The 19,475-nt window shown below is 37.9% G+C and overlaps 1 pseudogene; it reads left to right on the forward strand.

The window, feature by feature from the left end:
- Nucleotides 1-2,401: 2,401 nt before the first annotated feature.
- On the forward strand, nucleotides 2,402-16,159 carry LOC130418180 (myosin-7-like; annotated as a pseudogene).
- Nucleotides 16,160-19,475: the final 3,316 nt, after the last annotated feature.

Here is a 19,475-nt window from a genome sequence, read left to right on the forward strand (position 1 = left end):
TAGCTGCTTAAACCTTAGGGCTTAAATCATTAACAGGGCAATTGAAGATCATTTTGCTTCATGACTAGATTTAACCTTATAATGTTCTTATGATACCCTGATAAAATTTGCTGTCGGTTCTTTTGACTGAACAGTGCAGACATCCCTGGCACTTATCACTAATCTTCTGCTAAAAGTTTGATTGACATCCAGGGCAGCTGCATCTCTCTGGGCATGCTCCTCTCTGTCTCCATCCAAAATACAGACATGATGCAGATGCAGTGACTCGTCACGCCCAGCATTATGCTATGAGTCACGTAGCACTTATTGTACTTATTGTATCTATTATTAAAAGAGAGGAACAAATATAAAGGTGTATTATGACTTGGAAATATGTACTTGAAACAGTCTCCATTGTATTTAAAAATCTTAACCTCAGTTTTTCCACTTATACATTTAAATAACTGCAAGGACCTATATTAGGAATTCAATAGACACTGCCAATAAGGGACACTCGCACTATTCAAATGCCACGTTTGTACTCTCAGACATCCTGTATATTCAATGAGAGTAGGCATTGTTATGACAACCTAATATCCTGTTACTTTTTGTTTGGAAATAAACATTAGGACTGTTTGACAGCTATGTATTAGTAGGCTATTGTGTCATGCATAGTGAGTAACTGTGAGACCTCTTAGGAATGCAGAATGCTCGTGGCTAATAGACACTACATGCGTGTTCCCTCTAGCACCTAGTTATCCACTGAATGATGCTGTCAGCCTCTCAACAACAACTGTAATGTTGAAATGTGAATGGATAGCACATCGCCATCCCCTTATTACATCCCAGATGCAGTTGTATTTGGTGACATAAGTTTACTATATGAGTTCAAATAAACTAACAATAGTCAATACTTTCACATCAGCAGTAAAATCATAAGTGGCCTATCTGTTAACATCAATGAACAACTGTACCATTAACAAACTTTAAAAGTAAAGTTCACCTTGAAATAAAAATGTCCACATATGGTTCAAATGAAAGTATATGACTCTTTCTTCTATTGAACACAAAAGAAGATATTTGGAGAAAGGTCTCAGTGATTTTGTGTCCAGTCAATGGGGGTCAATGTTATTTGGTTACCAGCATTCTTCAAAATATCTTATTTTGTGTTCAGAAGAAAGTAAGTCATACAGGTTTGGAGTGACATGAGGGTGAGTAAATCAGAGAATTTGAATTTTTGTGTACTATCCGTTTAAATGTTTATTGCTCATTGCTAGCTAATGCAAAAAATATTTTGAATAACACCTTATTGTAAAGTGTGCTATGCACATTTGCATGTCAGTTTAGATGGATGTCACCTATTGCTAAAATCACTGTGTGCAAAAAATTTGCAAACTGTTGTTATGAGTTTAGCCACAGTAAATGTCACAGACTATGTGTCTACTCTGCAGTGACAGGAACATCTCAAGGTGTTGAAAGGTCTCTCTGGTGAACACACAGAGTTGGCTGGGAATCCTGCATCTCCTGATAACCTTACCTAACCAGATATCTCACCACCACTGCCCGACACCATATCACTGGACACTTCACACTGGGGACAGCTATTCAGTTTTTCTATTTCAAAATTCACACCGATATCGGCATTAAAGGGATAGTTCACCCATTCATTCAGTTACTCACCCTCATGTTATTCCAAACATATGAAAATTACTTCTGCAGAACGATAACAAACAACATTTGCCCCCACTGAGTTCCTTTCTATGGACACAAAACCACCGAAACATTTCTTATTTCTCGTTTGTGCTTCACTATAGTAAGTCAAACATGGTTCAAGACAATTTTTTTATTTTGGGTGATCTGTCAAATTTATACAAGCCACTGCATGAGCAATGGATGGCGCATGTGTCATGCCATGTTCATAGAATCAAAATCAAACCACACTTTTTATCTTAAATAATAGTCTTACCTTCTGCCTACTCAAGTGTTGATACATAAGAACCTTGTTTGCATACAGCTAGAGGATATACGTTTATAGGTTGTGAGAAGAAAAGGACTGTACACGGCAGAACTATTTAGTTTTCTGAGCACTTATAGTCAGAACTGATGCTTGGGACTATGAAGCTGACAGGAAGGAGCACAAGAAGAGAGGGACAGAAACTAAATGGCTTGGCTTGATTTAACTGCAGTATCAGTGCATACTCCAAACACAGTGTCCTGCACAATAACATTACAGATAAGAAAAAACATATTCACGAGTGAGCGATAGGTGAATAATCAGAGATGGAGAATTTATATTCCCTTGACTCATAGCAAAAATATTCATGATCGCTAGCCAACAGCTCGACCTCTCTGCACCTTTGGATATCAAAACACTACAGATTGGCTTGTTTAGTGTTTGTTGAGTGCTTATACCGGGAGGAGCTCCTAGGTCAGCTGTGTCCTTGGCCTTATAGGGTTATGTTAACTGAGGTTATATATCCCATCTCTGATATTGGGCTGAATCTCGGCACACTGAGCTGACGCTGACCCTTGGGATCAGTGTGGTTATTCTCTCTATTTCTGTAAGTTTTTCCCAACATTACTTTCATTTGAAATATGTGCACTGTTTAATATTAGCTATAATGTTGTTGTGTCATTGTTACATATACTAATGGGTGGCATCGTTTCTTTTTAGGTGCGATCACAAACAACTTAGTACATTTCTGCATGCAACCTCATGCCACCTACACCTTTTACTTAAGTTAAAAGTCTCTTACGATCTACATCCAGATATTCTCTCTTTTTCGATTATTAAAGAGTCACTATGGGTGATGCTGCGATGTCCGTGTTTGGGGCCGCTGCCCCATTCCTGCGGAAGTCTGATAGGGAGCGTCTGGAAGCACAGACAAAACTCTTTGATTTGAAGAAAGAATGTTTTGTGCCGGATCCCGTGGAGGAGTTTGTTAAGGCCTCCGTCATAAGTCGAGAGGGTGACAAAGTCACTGTGGAAACACAGGGAGGAAAGGTCAGTTATGATAAAAAGAATATCAACTTATGACCATGGAAAATAATGGATGAAGCTTCTGCAAATGTCTCCTCAGTCAATACATAATTTAGATATCATTCCAGGTATGAGTGCAAAGATTTTTTTGTAAAAAAAAATTCTCTTTAGATCGATTCTTAAACTATTTCTTAAACAGTTAACATTGCACAATTTAGTCAATGATCATCTAAAGCAGGAGTTTAGACCGTTTTTTTAAGGTTTTTTATGAAAACATTCCAGAATTTTTCTCAATATAGTGGACTTCAATGGACTTGAAATGGTTGAAGCTCAAAATTACAGTTTCAGTGCAGCTTCGAAGGCTCTAAAGGATACCAGACGATGAATAAGGGTCTTATCTAGCGAAATGATCGGTCATTTTCTAAAAAAAAAAATGTATATGCTTTATAAACACAAATGCTCGCCTTTTGGAGTCCATTCAACCGTTTGGAGTCCATTGAAGTCCACTATATGGAGAAAAATCCTGCAATGTTTTCATCAAAAACCTTCATTTCTTTTCGACTAAAGAAAAAAATACATAAACATCTTGGATGACAACAGGGTTGAGTAAATTATCGTGAAAATGTATGTTGAAAGTGGACGATTCCTTCAAGTAATTATTTATAAATGTAATGTCAGAACATTTAAATTCTCAAATTATTAATTTGACACATTTATGTTTAGTGCTTCTGGTTGGAAAATCCTTCTTTCATTTTTTTCTTTTACAGACCATCACTGTCAAAGAGAGTGATGTTATGCAGCAGAACCCTCCCAAATTTGACAAAATTGAAGACATGGCAATGTTGACTTTCCTCCATGAGCCTGCTGTGCTGTTTAATCTCAAAGAGCGTTATGCAGCATGGATGATCTATGTGAGTATATAAGACTATAAACGGATAAACCCCAACTAAAGCTTTTCTTTTCTTTCACAACTCTACTAACACTTCTGTTCTGCAGACTTACTCAGGGCTGTTCTGTGTCACTGTCAACCCCTACAAGTGGTTGCCGGTGTACAATAAAGAGGTGGTCCTTGCCTACAGAGGAAAAAAGAGGAGTGAAGCTCCTCCCCACATTTATACCATCTCTGATAATGCCTATCAGTACATGTTAACAGGTATCAAAAATAGAAACCTAATTAAAAAGATAAAATAATACATGATATAACTAAATTAAAATGATTCTTTATTTCCGAGAAGACAAAATAAAAATGTATATTACTGTCATTCTGAACAGACAGAGAAAACCAGTCCATTCTTATCACGTAAGTTACAACAATACACACCATACACAAAGATCCATATTAGTATTCTCAGTATTACAGTCTGGCTTTGCACATCAAGGGTATGCTTGCACTTCAATTTGTTTTTTATTAAAAAGTTTTCCCCTTTACCTTGCTATGTCAGGACATCCTGTGTCACCTGTTTAAATGGACAAAATGGACATTGTGTACTTATTTATTCTCATTTCTGACCCCAGGGGAGAGTCTGGTGCTGGGAAGACTGTAAACACTAAAAGAGTAATTCAGTACTTTGCCAGCATTGCAGCAAGTGGAGGCAAGAAGGAACAGGACAAGAACAAGGTAGTAGAACAAGGTTCTACTTCCAAAAATATAGATATAAGAATTGTATAAAATACAATAAAATTGTGTTTATATGACTTAAAGTACTTTGTGAATTGATGTCCTTTTCAGGGAACCCTGGAGGATCAAATCATCCAGGCTAACCCTGCCTTGGAGGCATTTGGTAATGCAAAGACCATCAGAAATGACAATTCCTCAAGATTTGTAAGTGAATGTAATTTTGCCAAGCAAAATTCAGAGCATAATACATTTTATAGAACCTGTCTAAGTTGTAAATGGTTTTCTTTAGGGGAAATTTATTAGAATTCACTTCGATACAAGAGGGAAACTGGCATCTGCAGACATTGAAACATGTATGTCAAATAAACTTTATTTAATTTATTCAAAGAGTAAAAATATAAGTAAATGAAACTGTATTGAATAAAAAACTGTTTTGTTTGTCCAGATCTACTGGAGAAATCCCGTGTCATCTTTCAGTTAAAGGCTGAGAGAGACTATCACATCTTCTATCAAATTTTATCCAACAAAAAGCCTGAGATACTTGGTTTGCAAATGATATAAACCCAAAACGTCATATTGCCGCTGTTGGGCATTAACCTTTTATCTCCATTTTTTTATGATTTTTATGTCTGTCTGTGGGTTTTGCAAATATGTAACCAGTTAAAAGTACTGAAAAGATCTTGTCAACATTGACAACATAGTGTTTAATTATTGAAAAAGTGTTTTTCATTTCCTGTAACATGGCAGATTTGGGGATACAATATTTTAGTCCAACAGCAACAATATACTTTATAATATTGTTTATCATAATATACTTTATCATAATATACTTTGTGTGTTTCATTTTGTACCTCTTCCCCTGCATTTGTGTAAACAGAGATGCTGTTGGTGACAGCGAACCCCTATGACTATGCATTCATCTCTCAGGGAGAGACCACAGTTGTTTCCATTGATGATGCTGAGGAATTAATGGCAACCGATGTAAGTTTCTTGTGATTAAATCCCGAAAAAAGTCATATATAATGATAATGAGTCAAAAAACATTCATGTCAATGTCAATACCCAAGACTGTACGAATATTTCACTTTTACAGAGTGCTTTCGATATATTGGGCTTTACACAAGAAGAAAAGAATTCTGTGTACAAGCTGACTGGAGCCATTATGCACTTTGGCAACATGAAGTTTAAGCAGAAGCAGCGTGAGGAACAAGCCGAGGCTGATGGAACTGAAGGTAAAAACAGAAGGCTGAATTGGATATCAAAAAGCAACCTGCACCTCTAAACTGCTGCATTTATGTCACACTTTATTTATGTGCCACGCTTATTTATGAAATCTTGATTCCTAGATACTGACAAAGCAGCATATCTGATGGGTCTAAATTCTGCTGACCTCATTAAAGGTCTATGTCATCCAAGGGTCAAAGTGGGAAATGAGTGGGTGACCAAAGGACAAAATGTCCAGCAGGTAAGTACCCTTATTAAATGTGAGGCTAACAGAACAAACAAACAAATATTTACGTGCCAATTATTTTCAGGTAAACTATACTGTAGGTGCCTTATCAAAATCAGTGTATGAAAAGATGTTCCTCTGGATGGTGGTGAGAATCAACCAGTCTCTGGAGACAAGGCAGCCACGTCAATACTTCATTGGAGTGTTGGATATTGCCGGCTTTGAGATCTTTGATGTGAGTACTTAACACTTCACACATTTAATAAGGCATCTCAAATCGTGTGAATGCTAATAAATCAATGCGCCATTACAAATACACATATTTTTGTTTACAGTTAAACACCTTTGAGCAACTCTGCATCAACTTTACCAATGAGAAACTGCAACAGTTTTTCAACCATCACATGTTTGTGTTGGAACAAGAGGAGTACAAGAAAGAAGGAATTGAATGGGAGTTCATTGACTTCGGCATGGATCTGCAAGCCTGCATTGATCTCATTGAGAAAGTGAGTCGCTGATAATTGCTACAATGTAATGACATCATTGTTTATAATTGCAACGTTGAATACATATTCCTGCTTCCTTCAGCCCATGGGTATCATGTCCATCCTTGAAGAAGAGTGCATGTTTCCCAAAGCCAGTGATGCAACCTTTAAAGCAAAGCTTTACGACAACCACCTTGGAAAATCAAACAACTTCCAGAAACCCAGGATTGCGAAGGGAAAGCCAGAAGCTCACTTTGCCCTTGTTCATTATGCTGGCACAGTGGACTACAACATTTACAACTGGCTAGTGAAGAATAAGGACCCCCTGAATGAAACTGTGGTTGGATTGTATCAGAAATCTTCGCTGAAGTTGTTGTCTATTCTGTTTGCCAACTACGCAAGTGCAGACTCAGGTGACCTTGTAATGTTCTCTCAAGAATTGACCATAAGCAATATTAAAAACTCCTGAATTAATGTTCTCTGATTGGTTTATGCAATGCAAATGAATTTAAAGTATGCATTTTAGCCAATCCATTCTCTGGAAACCAAACTCATTACACTGCCCTTGCTAGTGCTCTAATGTTAGAAAAACAAGGCAGCTACAACAAACTGTCTGATCATATTGTATCAACGAGAACTCAGGATGTTTTAAGCTTCGTTGGTAATAAATCATGGTAACGAATGCACAACTATATCTGACTTTTGATTAATGAACCGTTTTCCAGCCTTGTCTGAAGGTGCAAGTGGAAAAAAAGAAAAGAAGAAGAAAGGATCATCATTCCAGACAGTGTCTGCTCTTCACAGGGTACGTGCAAGCCCCTTAACACCTAAACACTAGCAACATTGTTTAAACATACTCTATCCAAGCCTCCAAGTGTATTTTTGACCAGTGTGATGATGTATCCTCACAGGAGAATCTCAATAAACTCATGACCAACCTGAGATCAACTCATCCACACTTTGTGCGCTGCATCATCCCCAATGAGACAAAGACTCCCGGGGCGATGGAGAATCCTCTAGTCATGCACCAGCTACGCTGTAACGGTGTGCTTGAAGGTATCAGGATTTGCAGAAAGGGTTTCCCCAACAGAATCCTGTATGGTGATTTCAAACAGAGGTACATAGAGAAAATGTAACCCAAAGTACGTGCAACATTATAAGATGACATTTTTATTAAAATTTAGTGTTTTGATTCTACAGATATCGCATCTTGAACCCTGCAGCTATCCCTGAGGGACAGTTCATAGACAGCAAGAAAGGGGCAGAGAAACTACTGAGTTCTCTTGACCTTGACCACCAGCAGTACAGGTTTGGACATACCAAGGTAAGTTTCTTCAGGAATACGATATGAAAAATGCCTTACAGGGCAAACATGATAAGATGATGTCCTCATCAGGTATTTTTTAAGGCTGGTCTACTAGGCCAGCTGGAAGAGATGAGAGATGAACGTCTATCAAAAATAATCACTGGAATTCAAGCTAGGTCTCGTGGTCTTCTCTCAAGAATTGAGTATCAGAAGATGGTAGAACGCAGGTAAAAATGATTGTATACTGACATTTACTTTAACTAGAACTATGTATAGATACACTGTATTTTAAACTGTGTTGTATTTTTCTTCTCTGTTATTCAGGGATGCATTGCTTGTGATTCAGTGGAATGTGCGTGCATTCATGAGTGTCAAGAATTGGCCCTGGATGAAACTCTTCTTTAAAATCAAGCCGTTGCTGAGATCTGCTGAATCGGAGAAGGAAATGGCCAACATGAAAGAAGAGTTCTTGAAGCTTAAAGAAGCTTTTGCAAAGTCAGAGGCTCGTAGAAAAGAACTGGAAGAGAAAATGGTGACTCTTCTTCAAGAAAAGAATGACCTCCAACTTCAAGTGCAGGCGGTAGGAGTTTTACAAACAAATGTGGAGAATCAGTACTAATAAGCGTGTTTCTGTGTACATTTATCAATGCTTTTTTCCAATCTGAACAGGAACAAGATAATCTCTGTGATTCTGAGAGAGGTGTGAAGGTCTGATCAAAAATAAGATCCAGATGGAAGCAAAAAATAAGGAGTTGACTGAGCGCCTTGAGGACGAGGAAGAGATGAATGCAGAGCTGACAGCTAAAAAGAGAAAGCTGGAGGACGAATGCTCTGAGCTGAAGAAAGACATTGATGATCTGGAACTTACACTGGCTAAAGTGGAGAAAGAGAAGCATGCTACTGAAAACAAGGTTTGAAAAAGTACTTTGAAAAGGTTGTTTTCATCTCTCATGAAATGTTTGCCTAACAAGCTATATACACACACACAGGTGAAGAACCTGACAGAAGAAATGGCAGCTTTGGATGATATTATTGCCAAGCTGACAAAAGAAAAGAAAGCTTTACAGGAAGCTCACCAGCAGACACTGGATGACCTGCAAAGTGAAGAAGACAAAGTCAACACCCTCACTAAAGCTAAAGTAAAACTAGAGCAGCAAGTGGATGATGTAAGTCTAACTGGGTGACAGGTCTACAACTGTGATGTTTGCAAAATAAAGAAATTACCAAAAATATCATCGCGATCTTCCATATTCTGACGCATTTCCAAGTAAAACGGAATAATAAATTACAAAATAGAGGCCGTGGATAATGTTTTCCACTTTGAATTGATTGGATATAAAAGATGGTTTGAGGGGCGTGGTTAAATTATGACATCAAGAGTGATCGCTACTATTGGGCGGGGGTAGATTTTAAGAATTTGATGAGAGATTATGAGACATGAATTCAAAAAAGAATGACCTCCAACGTATAAACATTTTATAACACTGCAATATTCCATGATTCTATAGGAAATATTGTATAATTTTTATTAAAAAAAATATTTCACGGGGAACAGTTCTGACAAAAACCCATTAACTTTCGTTTACTCTTAGCTGGAGGGATCTCTAGAGCAAGAAAAGAAGATCCGGATGGATCTAGAAAGAGCTAAGAGAAAACTTGAGGGAGATTTAAAACTGACCCAGGAGAGCATAATGGACCTGGAGAATGACAGGCAGCAGCTGGAAGAGCGACTTAAGAAGTGAGAGAAAAAAATAAATAAATTAAAGACAGAAAATGCTTTGATTATTTTCTAATGAAAGTCCATCATTTATTTTTTTAGAAAAGACTTTGAAATCAGTCAGCTCAACAGTAAAATCGATGACGAACAGAACATAATTATGCAGCTTCAGAAGAAACTAAAGGAGCTACAGGTAATTCATGTGACCATATAATGATCTGTAACAATTGTGCAGCATGGAAATCAGTCATCTTATGCTTTGTGCTAGGCTCGTGTTGAAGAACTGGAGGAAGAGCTTGAGGCAGAAAGAGCTGCCAGAGCTAAGGTAGAGAAACAGAGAGCAGATCTAGCCCGAGAACTGGAGGAGATCAGTGAGAGACTGGAGGAGGCTGGAGGAGCTACATCTGCTCAGATTGAGATGAATAAGAAACGGGAGGCAGAGTTTCAGAAAGTTCGCAGAGACCTTGAAGAGGCCACTCTGCAGCATGAGGCCACCGCCGCCACACTGAGAAAAAAACAAGCTGACAGTGTGGCAGAACTGGGAGAACAGATAGATAACCTACAGAGAGTCAAACAAAAACTGGAAAAAGAGAAGAGTGAACTGAAGCTTGAACTGGATGATGTGGCCTCCAGCATGGAGCAGATTGTCAAATCCAAGGTGATGTTAGGATGAGGATCTTTATGAAATGTTTTGAGATTGATGGATTTCTTAGGTTTTTGCTGACGCGATATGTACTCCCTCAGACTAATATGGAGAAACTCAACAGAACTCTTGAAGATCAAATGAATGAATTTCGTAACAAGAGTGAGGAAAACCAAAGGTCCCTCAATGACTTCACCACCCAGAGGGCAAAGCTTCAGGCTGAAAATGGTAAATCAATAAAATTGACTTCTATGGTGCAGTCTTAAAGAGTAGCTATTACAATGTCCTTCAAATTTAATTTAATGCAATGTGTAATGTTGCTGTGTGTGAATGTAAGCAGTCTGCCAAGCTGTAAAACTGAAAGTGAACCAATAACAAAGTTTTGGCTTGAGAAAAAAAAGGAGTCGACTCTGTTGTTCAAATTTCAGTTCCGGGTCGAATTTGCGTCACGCCCGCATATATTTCATTTGCAACACGGCAAAGCTGTACTCGGTAGACCAATCACAGCAGAAAAGACCATCTGCCCAATCAGATAAGACTAGGCTTACAGAAATGAGGAGATTAGACAGATGAATTGCCGAACGATTCATTTGACAGTCAGTCAAGAAGTAAGGTAATAATAACTGTCAATTATTCGAAAATGGTAGGACCTAAATAATCACAAAATATTTACTTTCTAAAAATACAGGTGCTTCGAAAGGTTCTTAAATGCCATAGAAGAACCTTTTTTGTTTAAATGGCTCCATAAAGAGCATTAAACATCCGTAGAACCTTTCTGTTTCAAAAAAAGGTTATTTATGGTGAAAAAAGGTTCTTCAGATTATAAAAAGGTAAGATAGAGATGGTTCTTTAAAGCTTCTTCTATGGCATCGCTGTGAAGAACCTTTTAAGCACCTTTATTTAAGACCACAAAGTTGTTTTTCTCTGCTAGATGACTTCGCGAGACAGGTAGAAGAAAAGGAATCATTAATCTCTCAACTCACAAGGGGTAAGAACTCTTTTAGTCAACAACTTGAGGACCTGAAGAGGCAGCTGGATGAGGAAATTAAGGTAACCTACTACTTCTCCTATATTTGTTTTTCATCTCCAACTTCCTGTAATTCATGAAATTCATGATCTTCAGTTACAAAAAACATTTTTTTTTCAAAGGCAAAGAATGCCCTCGCCCATGCACTTCAGTCTGCCCGTCATGACACCGATCTGCTCAGAGAGCAGTATGAGGAGGAGCAGGAGGCCAAAGCCGAGCTGCAGCGGTCCATGTCCAAAGCTAATTGTGAGGTGGCTCAGTGGAGAACCAAGTATGAAACTGATGCCATTCAGAGGACTGAAGAACTGGAAGAAGCCAAGTAAGACATGAAACCTTTTATGACTTGCTGTATGTACAGTATACATTTTTCTAATATTTGTCAAGACATTAGAGCTGTGTAAAGTCCACATATATTTTTCCACTCTAAATGTTTTTTAAAAGGATCGTTTCAATGTTCTGGAAAAAAAATTCTGTCCATCTAGGAAGAAACTGGCTCAGCGTTTGCAGGAGGCTGAGGAGGCCGTAGAGGCTATAAATGCTAAATGTTCTTCCCTTGAAAAGACTAAACACAGACTCCAGAATGAAATTGAAGATTTAATGGTGGATGTGGAGAGATCAAACACAGCTGCGGTAGCATTAGACAAGAAGCAAAGAAACTTTGATAAGGTATACATACCAGCTTCTAAGATACAATATGTAGGGTGATGTCAGTCAGACATCAAAGTGTTGTATTTCTGCATGACCCCAATAACAGAAAAAATCTTTGTTTTCATAATGCAATGTGAAAAAATGTTGCTTTCAGGTCTTGTCTGAGTGGAAGCAGAAGTATGAGGAGTCTCAGTGTGAACTGGAGAGCTCACAAAAGGAGGCCAGATCTCTGAGCACAGAACTGTTCAAGCTGAAGAACTCGTATGAGGAATCGTTGGATCATCTTGAGACACTCAAGCGAGAGAACAAAATTCTGCAAGGTTCGTTCATTGCTACTCTATGTTGAACATACTTTAACAAAACAAAGTCTCCATTGGATATGCAAATGGTCTTGCTATATTTCCCATTAGAGGAAATCTCTGATCTGACGGAACAACTTGGTGAGAGTGGAAAGTCAATCCATGAATTGGAGAAGGCCCGTAAGCAGTTAGAACAAGAAAAGGCTGAGATACAATCTGCTCTGGAAGAGGCTGAGGTAGGCCAACTTCTTGGAGCGCCATTACAGAAAATGCTTTGATGAAATGTGTAAGCTTATTTTGTGTAACACAGGGATCTTTGGAGCATGAGGAGGGCAAAATCCTCAGGACCCAGTTGGAATTTAACCAGATAAAGGCTGACATTGAGCGCAAGATGAATGAGAAAGACGAGGAAATGGAGCAGTTAAAGAAGAACATGCAAAGGACCATAGACACCTTGCAAGGCGCACTGGAGTCTGAAACTCGGAGCAGGAACGAGGCTCTCAGGATAAAGAAGAAAATGGAAGGTGATCTGAATGAAATGGAGATTCAGCTCAGCCAGGCCAACAGACAGGCATCCGAAGCTCAGAAACAACTAAAGTCTATCCAGGCCCATATGAAGGTAAACAAAATAAAAATTAGATTTACATTTATGCTTTTGGCAGACGCTTTTATCCAAAGTGACTTACATTGCATTATTCTATACATTTATACATAGGTACAGTCATGCTCACCATTATTGGCACCCTTTGTGATTGTGAGCATAGAAAGCTGTAAAACTAAATCTGCATTGTTTCTCCATTTGATCCTTTATTGAAAAATAATGAAATATTCCAACATTTCATTGAAGGAAAACAATTTGTGTATATGTGGAATATCACTTTGAGAAAAAAAAATCCTCCATATATGTTGGCCACAATTATTGGCACCCTTGTATTTAATTCACCCCGCAACCTTAATTTATAAGAATCAGCTCTGAGTGTTTTCTTTTCAGTCTGATGAGGTTTGAGACTACATTGAGAGTCATCTAAGTCCATTCCTCCATAAAGAATTTCTCCAGATCATTCAAATGTTGGTCCTCCCTCTTCTTAGTTCATATCACTCATTTTCTATAGGGTTCTGGTCAGGACAGGATCTTGATTTTGTGTTCAGTGACCCATTTTTTACTGATTTTGATGTTTATTTTTAACCAGTGTGTTGATGGAAGCTCTAACCACGACCCATTAGAATATTTCTAGCAGAGCAAGTCAGGTTTAGATTTTTTTACTTGTCGGTATTTGATATAAAACATGATGACATGTATTTGAAAAAAAGGTCCAGAACCTATGGTATAAAAATAGGTTAACAACAATGAAGATCTGGTGACATATTTAACTGTGGACATCGGGCATTCTTTATCCCTGTGTGCCACCAAACCTATCTTGTGTTGTTGCTGCCAAAAAAAGCTATTTTTCATTCCAAATGGCCATAGACCCCAGTCCGGTTGAAGTTCCAGTATGCCAGATTAATATTGTGCGGTTTATTTTTGTATGAGAGCAGAAGATTTGTTTCTTGAACAGTGTCCCAAACAACTTGTGGTGATGGAAGTGCAGATTTCCTTTATTTTTATTAAACGCTTTCTGTCCCCAAAATTCAACTGATTACTGCAATTTTCCATCTGTGCTCTGCGAAGAGTCTTTGTCCACTCAAATTCTGCTCCTAGTGTTTCATTGAGACAATATAGACACACATCCTGTTTCAAGCTGATTTTCAACATCTCTAGTCCATTAAAACTTCTTGTTCATTGCCCTGATGTTGGAAGTGATATTGTATATTGTTTTAACTCTTTCCTTAAAGCCATTTTGTAATTTGTGTAGCTCAACAGAACTATATTGCACATCCAAACTATATTCTTTGGTTTTATCCATTGTGATAAATGATTAAGGGCAGTTGGGCTTTGTGTTACTAATATATATTCTCTTGTGCAACAAGAAATCATAACTGGACAATGTCATGTTTCTAGTCACCATGGTGTGCTAAGAAAATGTAAATATCAATGGGAATATACTTGGTGGGTATTTTACTCTTAAGAATTTCTAGGGGTGCCAGTAATTGTGGCCAGGGCGTATTAGAGAAAACTCAATGTGATATTCCCCCTACTTCAAATTGTTTTACTTTAATGAAATGTTGGAATATTGAATATTTTTTAAATAAAAGATCAAAAGGAGAAACAATGCAGATGTATTTTTACAGCCTTCTTTGCTCATATTTACCAAGGGTGCCAATAATGGTGAGCAAGACTGCATGTGCAATCCCTGGGATCGAACCCAAAACCTTGCTTTGTTAACCCAATGCTCTTGAGCTCCACACAGTTATATCATGATATCACATCATGTTATCGACAATCATGTAACAACACACAGTCTGTGAATTAACAACCTCAATATGATATTTTCTAGGATTGTCAGCTGCAGCTGGATGACTCTGTTCGAGCCAATGATGATCTGAAGGAGAACACTGCTATTGTAGAGAGACGTAATACATTACTTCAGGCAGAGCTGGAGGAGCTCAGAGCTGCTCTGGAACAAACGGAACGAGGACGCAAACTTGCTGAGCAAGAGCTGCTTGATGTCACAGAGAGAGTTCAGCTGCTACATTCTCAAGTAAAGCATACAAACTGTTTTTCATGGATTTATATTTTGGGGTTAAATGAGATGATACAGAATTAACAAATATAAACAAATCAAAGGAAAATGCTACCAGTGAGACTAGGTCTTGAGACTTGCAATGATGGTTAAAATATTTAAACAAAACTGCTAAAACTAAAATTCAAAAATGAACAGTGATAGAGTGAAATAAAAGATAGAATGAAAAACTACTTTACAAAACTATAATAACCCTGTGCAGAATACCAGCCTCTTGAACCAGAAGAAGAAGTTGGAGACTGACACATCCCAGCTTCAGGGTGAGGTGGATGAGGCTGTGCAAGAATGCAGGAATGCTGAAGAAAAAGCCAAAAAGGCCATCACCGATGCTGCCATGATGGCTGAAGAGTTGAAGAAAGAGCAAGATACAAGTGCTCACCTGGAACGTATGAAGAAAAACATGGAGCAGACTATTAAAGACCTGCAACACCGCCTGGATGAAGCAGAACAGATTGCCATGAAAGGAGGCAAGAAACAAGTCCAAAAGCTGGAAGCTAGAGTAAGTCTAGAAGTTTATTATGTTCATCTGCTAATGCCTGGACTCTTTTTTTTAAATGCCTAATATACACTTAATCACTTTTAGGTAAAAGAACTTGAATGTGAAATTGAGGGTGAACAAAGGAGAAGCAGCGAATCTGTGAAGGGAATCCGTAAATACGAACGGCGCATTAAGGAACTTTCGTATCAGGTGGGGTTAGACTATGACGATTTTATTGCAAAGTAAATAAACCTGAAAATGAATAAATCATTGTATTTTGCTGTATGAAATACAGACTGAGGAGGACCGTAAAAATATCGCCCGTCTTCAAGATTTGGTTGACAAGCTGCAGCTGAAAGTCAAAGCTTACAAAAGAGCTGCAGAAGAGGCTGTAAGTGATCATTTAAGGGACCATATAGTCAAATGCATGGTTTTACTTAAAGCTTACTGATATTGTGTTATGTTTGGCCCTTGTAATAGGAAGAACAAGCCAACAATCATCTTACCAAATTCCGTAAGCTGCAGCATGAACTAGATGAGGCCGAAGAAAGGGCTGACATTTCCGAATCACAAGTGAATAAGCTACGTGCCAAAAGTCGTGATGTGGGGCCAAAGGTACAGTAAGCGGACTATAGCAAAGAGCAGGTAGTTTCTTGTTATAATAATAATAATAATCTTTAATACAAAACTAATCTATTTCCCTGTAAAAACTTTCTTGCAGAAAGGGTTCGATGAAGAGTAAAGTTTGGGATGTTTTCCGAAATCACCTGTTCTTTATATTCAACACACCTTCTCTTTAAACAGTTGTGTTCTCTCACATCCATCAAATAAAATCACTTGCATCTAGACTATTGTTCTGTGAGTTTGAAATTCTTTTAACATATGTTTTATTGTTATTTGATTAAATCGATGCTAGCCTCTATGTTGCCAAACTAAATGTTTCACTGGGAATCAAATTTGAATACTATATAACTTTTCATAACTTCATTAAATGAAGCATCAGAGGTAAAATGGCAAAAAGTTGCAGAACTTAAGTTTATCAAAAGACAAATGTGAGCCTTTAACATACATGCACATGAGTTTCTTAAGCTATTTTGAGAAATGTTTGAAGCTGTTCTAATATTAAAAATAACCTGTGACAAGTGGAAACCAACTTGTTTGTGACAAACAATTCGTCACCCCTGGGTTTAAGTGTGTTTATTTAATCTTCCTGTATATACATTTCTGGAATTCATTTTGACAGGAAGATGCAATGCAACAGTTTTAGGAATACATTTTCAATTTTAAGGCAAACAATGTGGTAAACAATGCACCTGCTATGTTATAAAGCACAGGAGATGCAGGGGGATTTAGGGGATATTGGCAGACGAAGAAGTGCTGATGTCTAAAATGGTAAGAGATAAAACAAAGCCTTACGGCTCTTGAAATAGATTGGTTGGAAAGGGGAAAGACTCATGGTCAATGAACTACTCTAAAGCACTCAGCAAGTATAATCACAGACAGCTGCATTATTCCCGGTGCCAAACCTTATCCGTACTTAGTCTTTTTTCATGTGGAGGTTTCCCAAAATGAACACAGACAAATCGTGAAGAACTATATCCAAGAGCTATTACACAATTAAAAAGGATGAAAACAAGAAATGCTGTCAAATTTAAACCAATGAAAGAAACTCATTCCATTACAACGTGATAATTCATAGGGAAGTGTGCCTGAATACACCGAAAGTCACTTTTGGAAATATTTTTTTTCAAAAATGCATACATGTAAATATTGTAATAATTGATAACTCTTATCTGTCCATAACAGCTTAAGTGGACCTTACTGACCTCAGAACAGGTGTCCCACAGGCTTTAGTCTTTCCCTCTATCTCATAAACCACAGAGAGGGTGCAACAGCTGGACCCTTACAAATAAATTTGGGCTCCATTATAACACATGGGCTTCTTGTTTATTTTGATCATACCTTTCGTCGCAGTGGTACCCACTATTTAAATCATCAATCTTGGGTACTAAAGTAAAAAAACATTTCATTATACATTACACTTTTTTTCTTTTCTTTAAATTTGCTAACCTGCTTTAAGTGAAGTTACGTAAAATACGTAGTCCCTTCTGCCAATATGTATTACATTTTTTTATATGATGTCATTATGCAATTCAGGTTCTCATCAGATTCAAGACTGTGAGGATAACTAAACACTATTTTAAAAGAGGAAGGAGCCACTCATCATGTAACGCCCTAACTTCCTGTTTCAGTGGAGACTACGTCCACACACTAAACAACGCTGTGGATTTTAAATTTTGTCAATACAGCTAGAGGAGACATAAATGAACTCTATTAGAAGATGGGTGCAATCGAATAGGGTTGCGAATGTTACACAATTATGGATGGGTTTGTACGGTATATGAATATCACATTTAAGTGCTGCAGTGACTTTGGCAAACTAGAGAGGTCATCGTTATCTTCACTGACTCCTTAACACTAGTCCGGCATCTCTCACTTCCTTTTGCACTTTGACGCCAGTCATCGTTTAAAAGATGCGGCCGGGTGTCAGAATAGAAACGGTCTTATCACTTGTCATAGGCACTTAACTCTTTGTTTATCTTTTGACCTTTCGTGTGTGCTAACTGTCGAGGATGCTTACCTTACCGCGTGTTACATATGTCAGCTGAATTTAATCCTAATAAATCCTAATTTATTAAGAACGTAAAATACTACAAATATTCTAAATAATCAATAACGTTTTACAAGAAATAATGTTGAACCTTGTGGTTACGAGGACCTTGCTGTCATCAAGTTCATGTGTCAAATATCTACATCTGTTAGTTAGGAAAAAAAAAACTCTTGGGCTATTTTAGTATTAGGCTTTGTACATCATTTATCTCTGCATCTTCTGTCTGCAAACATATGCACTATATGGAGAGAATGTTCACTCGTAGGGCTCAGGGATTAGTCACACACATGTTGCGACAAATTCCAGACACATCATCATATAATATGGAAATATCACTATAGGTGTAGCCTCAATCTAACAATGCATATGCTTCATGTACCGCTCTGGGAATTTAAAATCATTATAAAAAATTGATGTCCCTTGCTATATTCCTGTCACTTGTATTTATGATGTAGGAAGGCTACGTCATGGACTTTAGCTGATCTAGGTATGATGGTTCTCACTCTTAAATCTGTGGGATCCACTCTGAAGGAATTTCACAAGGTTATCTTTGTCCTCAAAGAAACAATGGGTTGTCAACAACACGGCTTGTGTGGGAGACACTTACTAGTAAATGATAATAAAGAATGGGGCAGCAACTGTGTTCTTAGTCTATACAGCACTCATGGGACAGCTTCGCTTCCCTTTTTACTTTTTATTATTGCTATTATCACCATTATTGTCTTTGAGGTATGACACCTGTCACAAAGCGCTGCGTGTCTGTTGTTCCACATTTGTCGCCTGGTTAATCTGGCAGACTGAGATGCTTTATATAGATGCAGACTCAGAGGGCATCTGATTTTGCTGTCTGTCTCTGCAAAGACTAGGCTCTGAAGACAAAAAGTACAATGTTGCATATTAATCCCCCCAAAGCTCTTAGGGTAATTGAGAGTGCACATGGCCTGCGGTTCAACCATATCACTTTGCTGAAATCTCCCGAGTATTCGAAACAATGCCAGATGACAAATATAGAATTCCGTCTACACTCTGTTAAGACATCTAGAATTTGAATGCCTCACGTCATGCAGTGTGGGCCTACCACCAGAACACGCAATTTATTATTATTATTATTATTTTATAAAATGGGTATTTTTACTCACATTAAATGACTATTCCTTCATATAAACTGTCACGGGTCAGAATTGAACTTTCTTTGTCTTTTGGTCTGCTTTTAATCATTCAAGGTTCATTTAGTGCAAACCACTTAACTGACTAAGCCAAATGAGTTCTCCTATCAGACAGAGCCTAATTTAGGGCACAAGCAAATCTTAACAAAGATAAGATTCCCCTTAACTTATATTCTTGTTACTTCCTAACACCCGTAACTACCCTTGTTGCACCCTACTGGTGTTCAGACACAATAGCATTCCTGCCCTATGGAATGCCTTCCCCAAATTTGGGTTGGTGACTTGCTTTATAAAGAGTGTTCATGGTTGGTGCTCAGACCAGTCATC

This window comes from Triplophysa dalaica, chromosome 3 (assembly GCF_015846415.1).
Source record: "Triplophysa dalaica isolate WHDGS20190420 chromosome 3, ASM1584641v1, whole genome shotgun sequence".
Taxonomy (NCBI): Eukaryota; Metazoa; Chordata; class Actinopteri; order Cypriniformes; family Nemacheilidae; genus Triplophysa; species Triplophysa dalaica.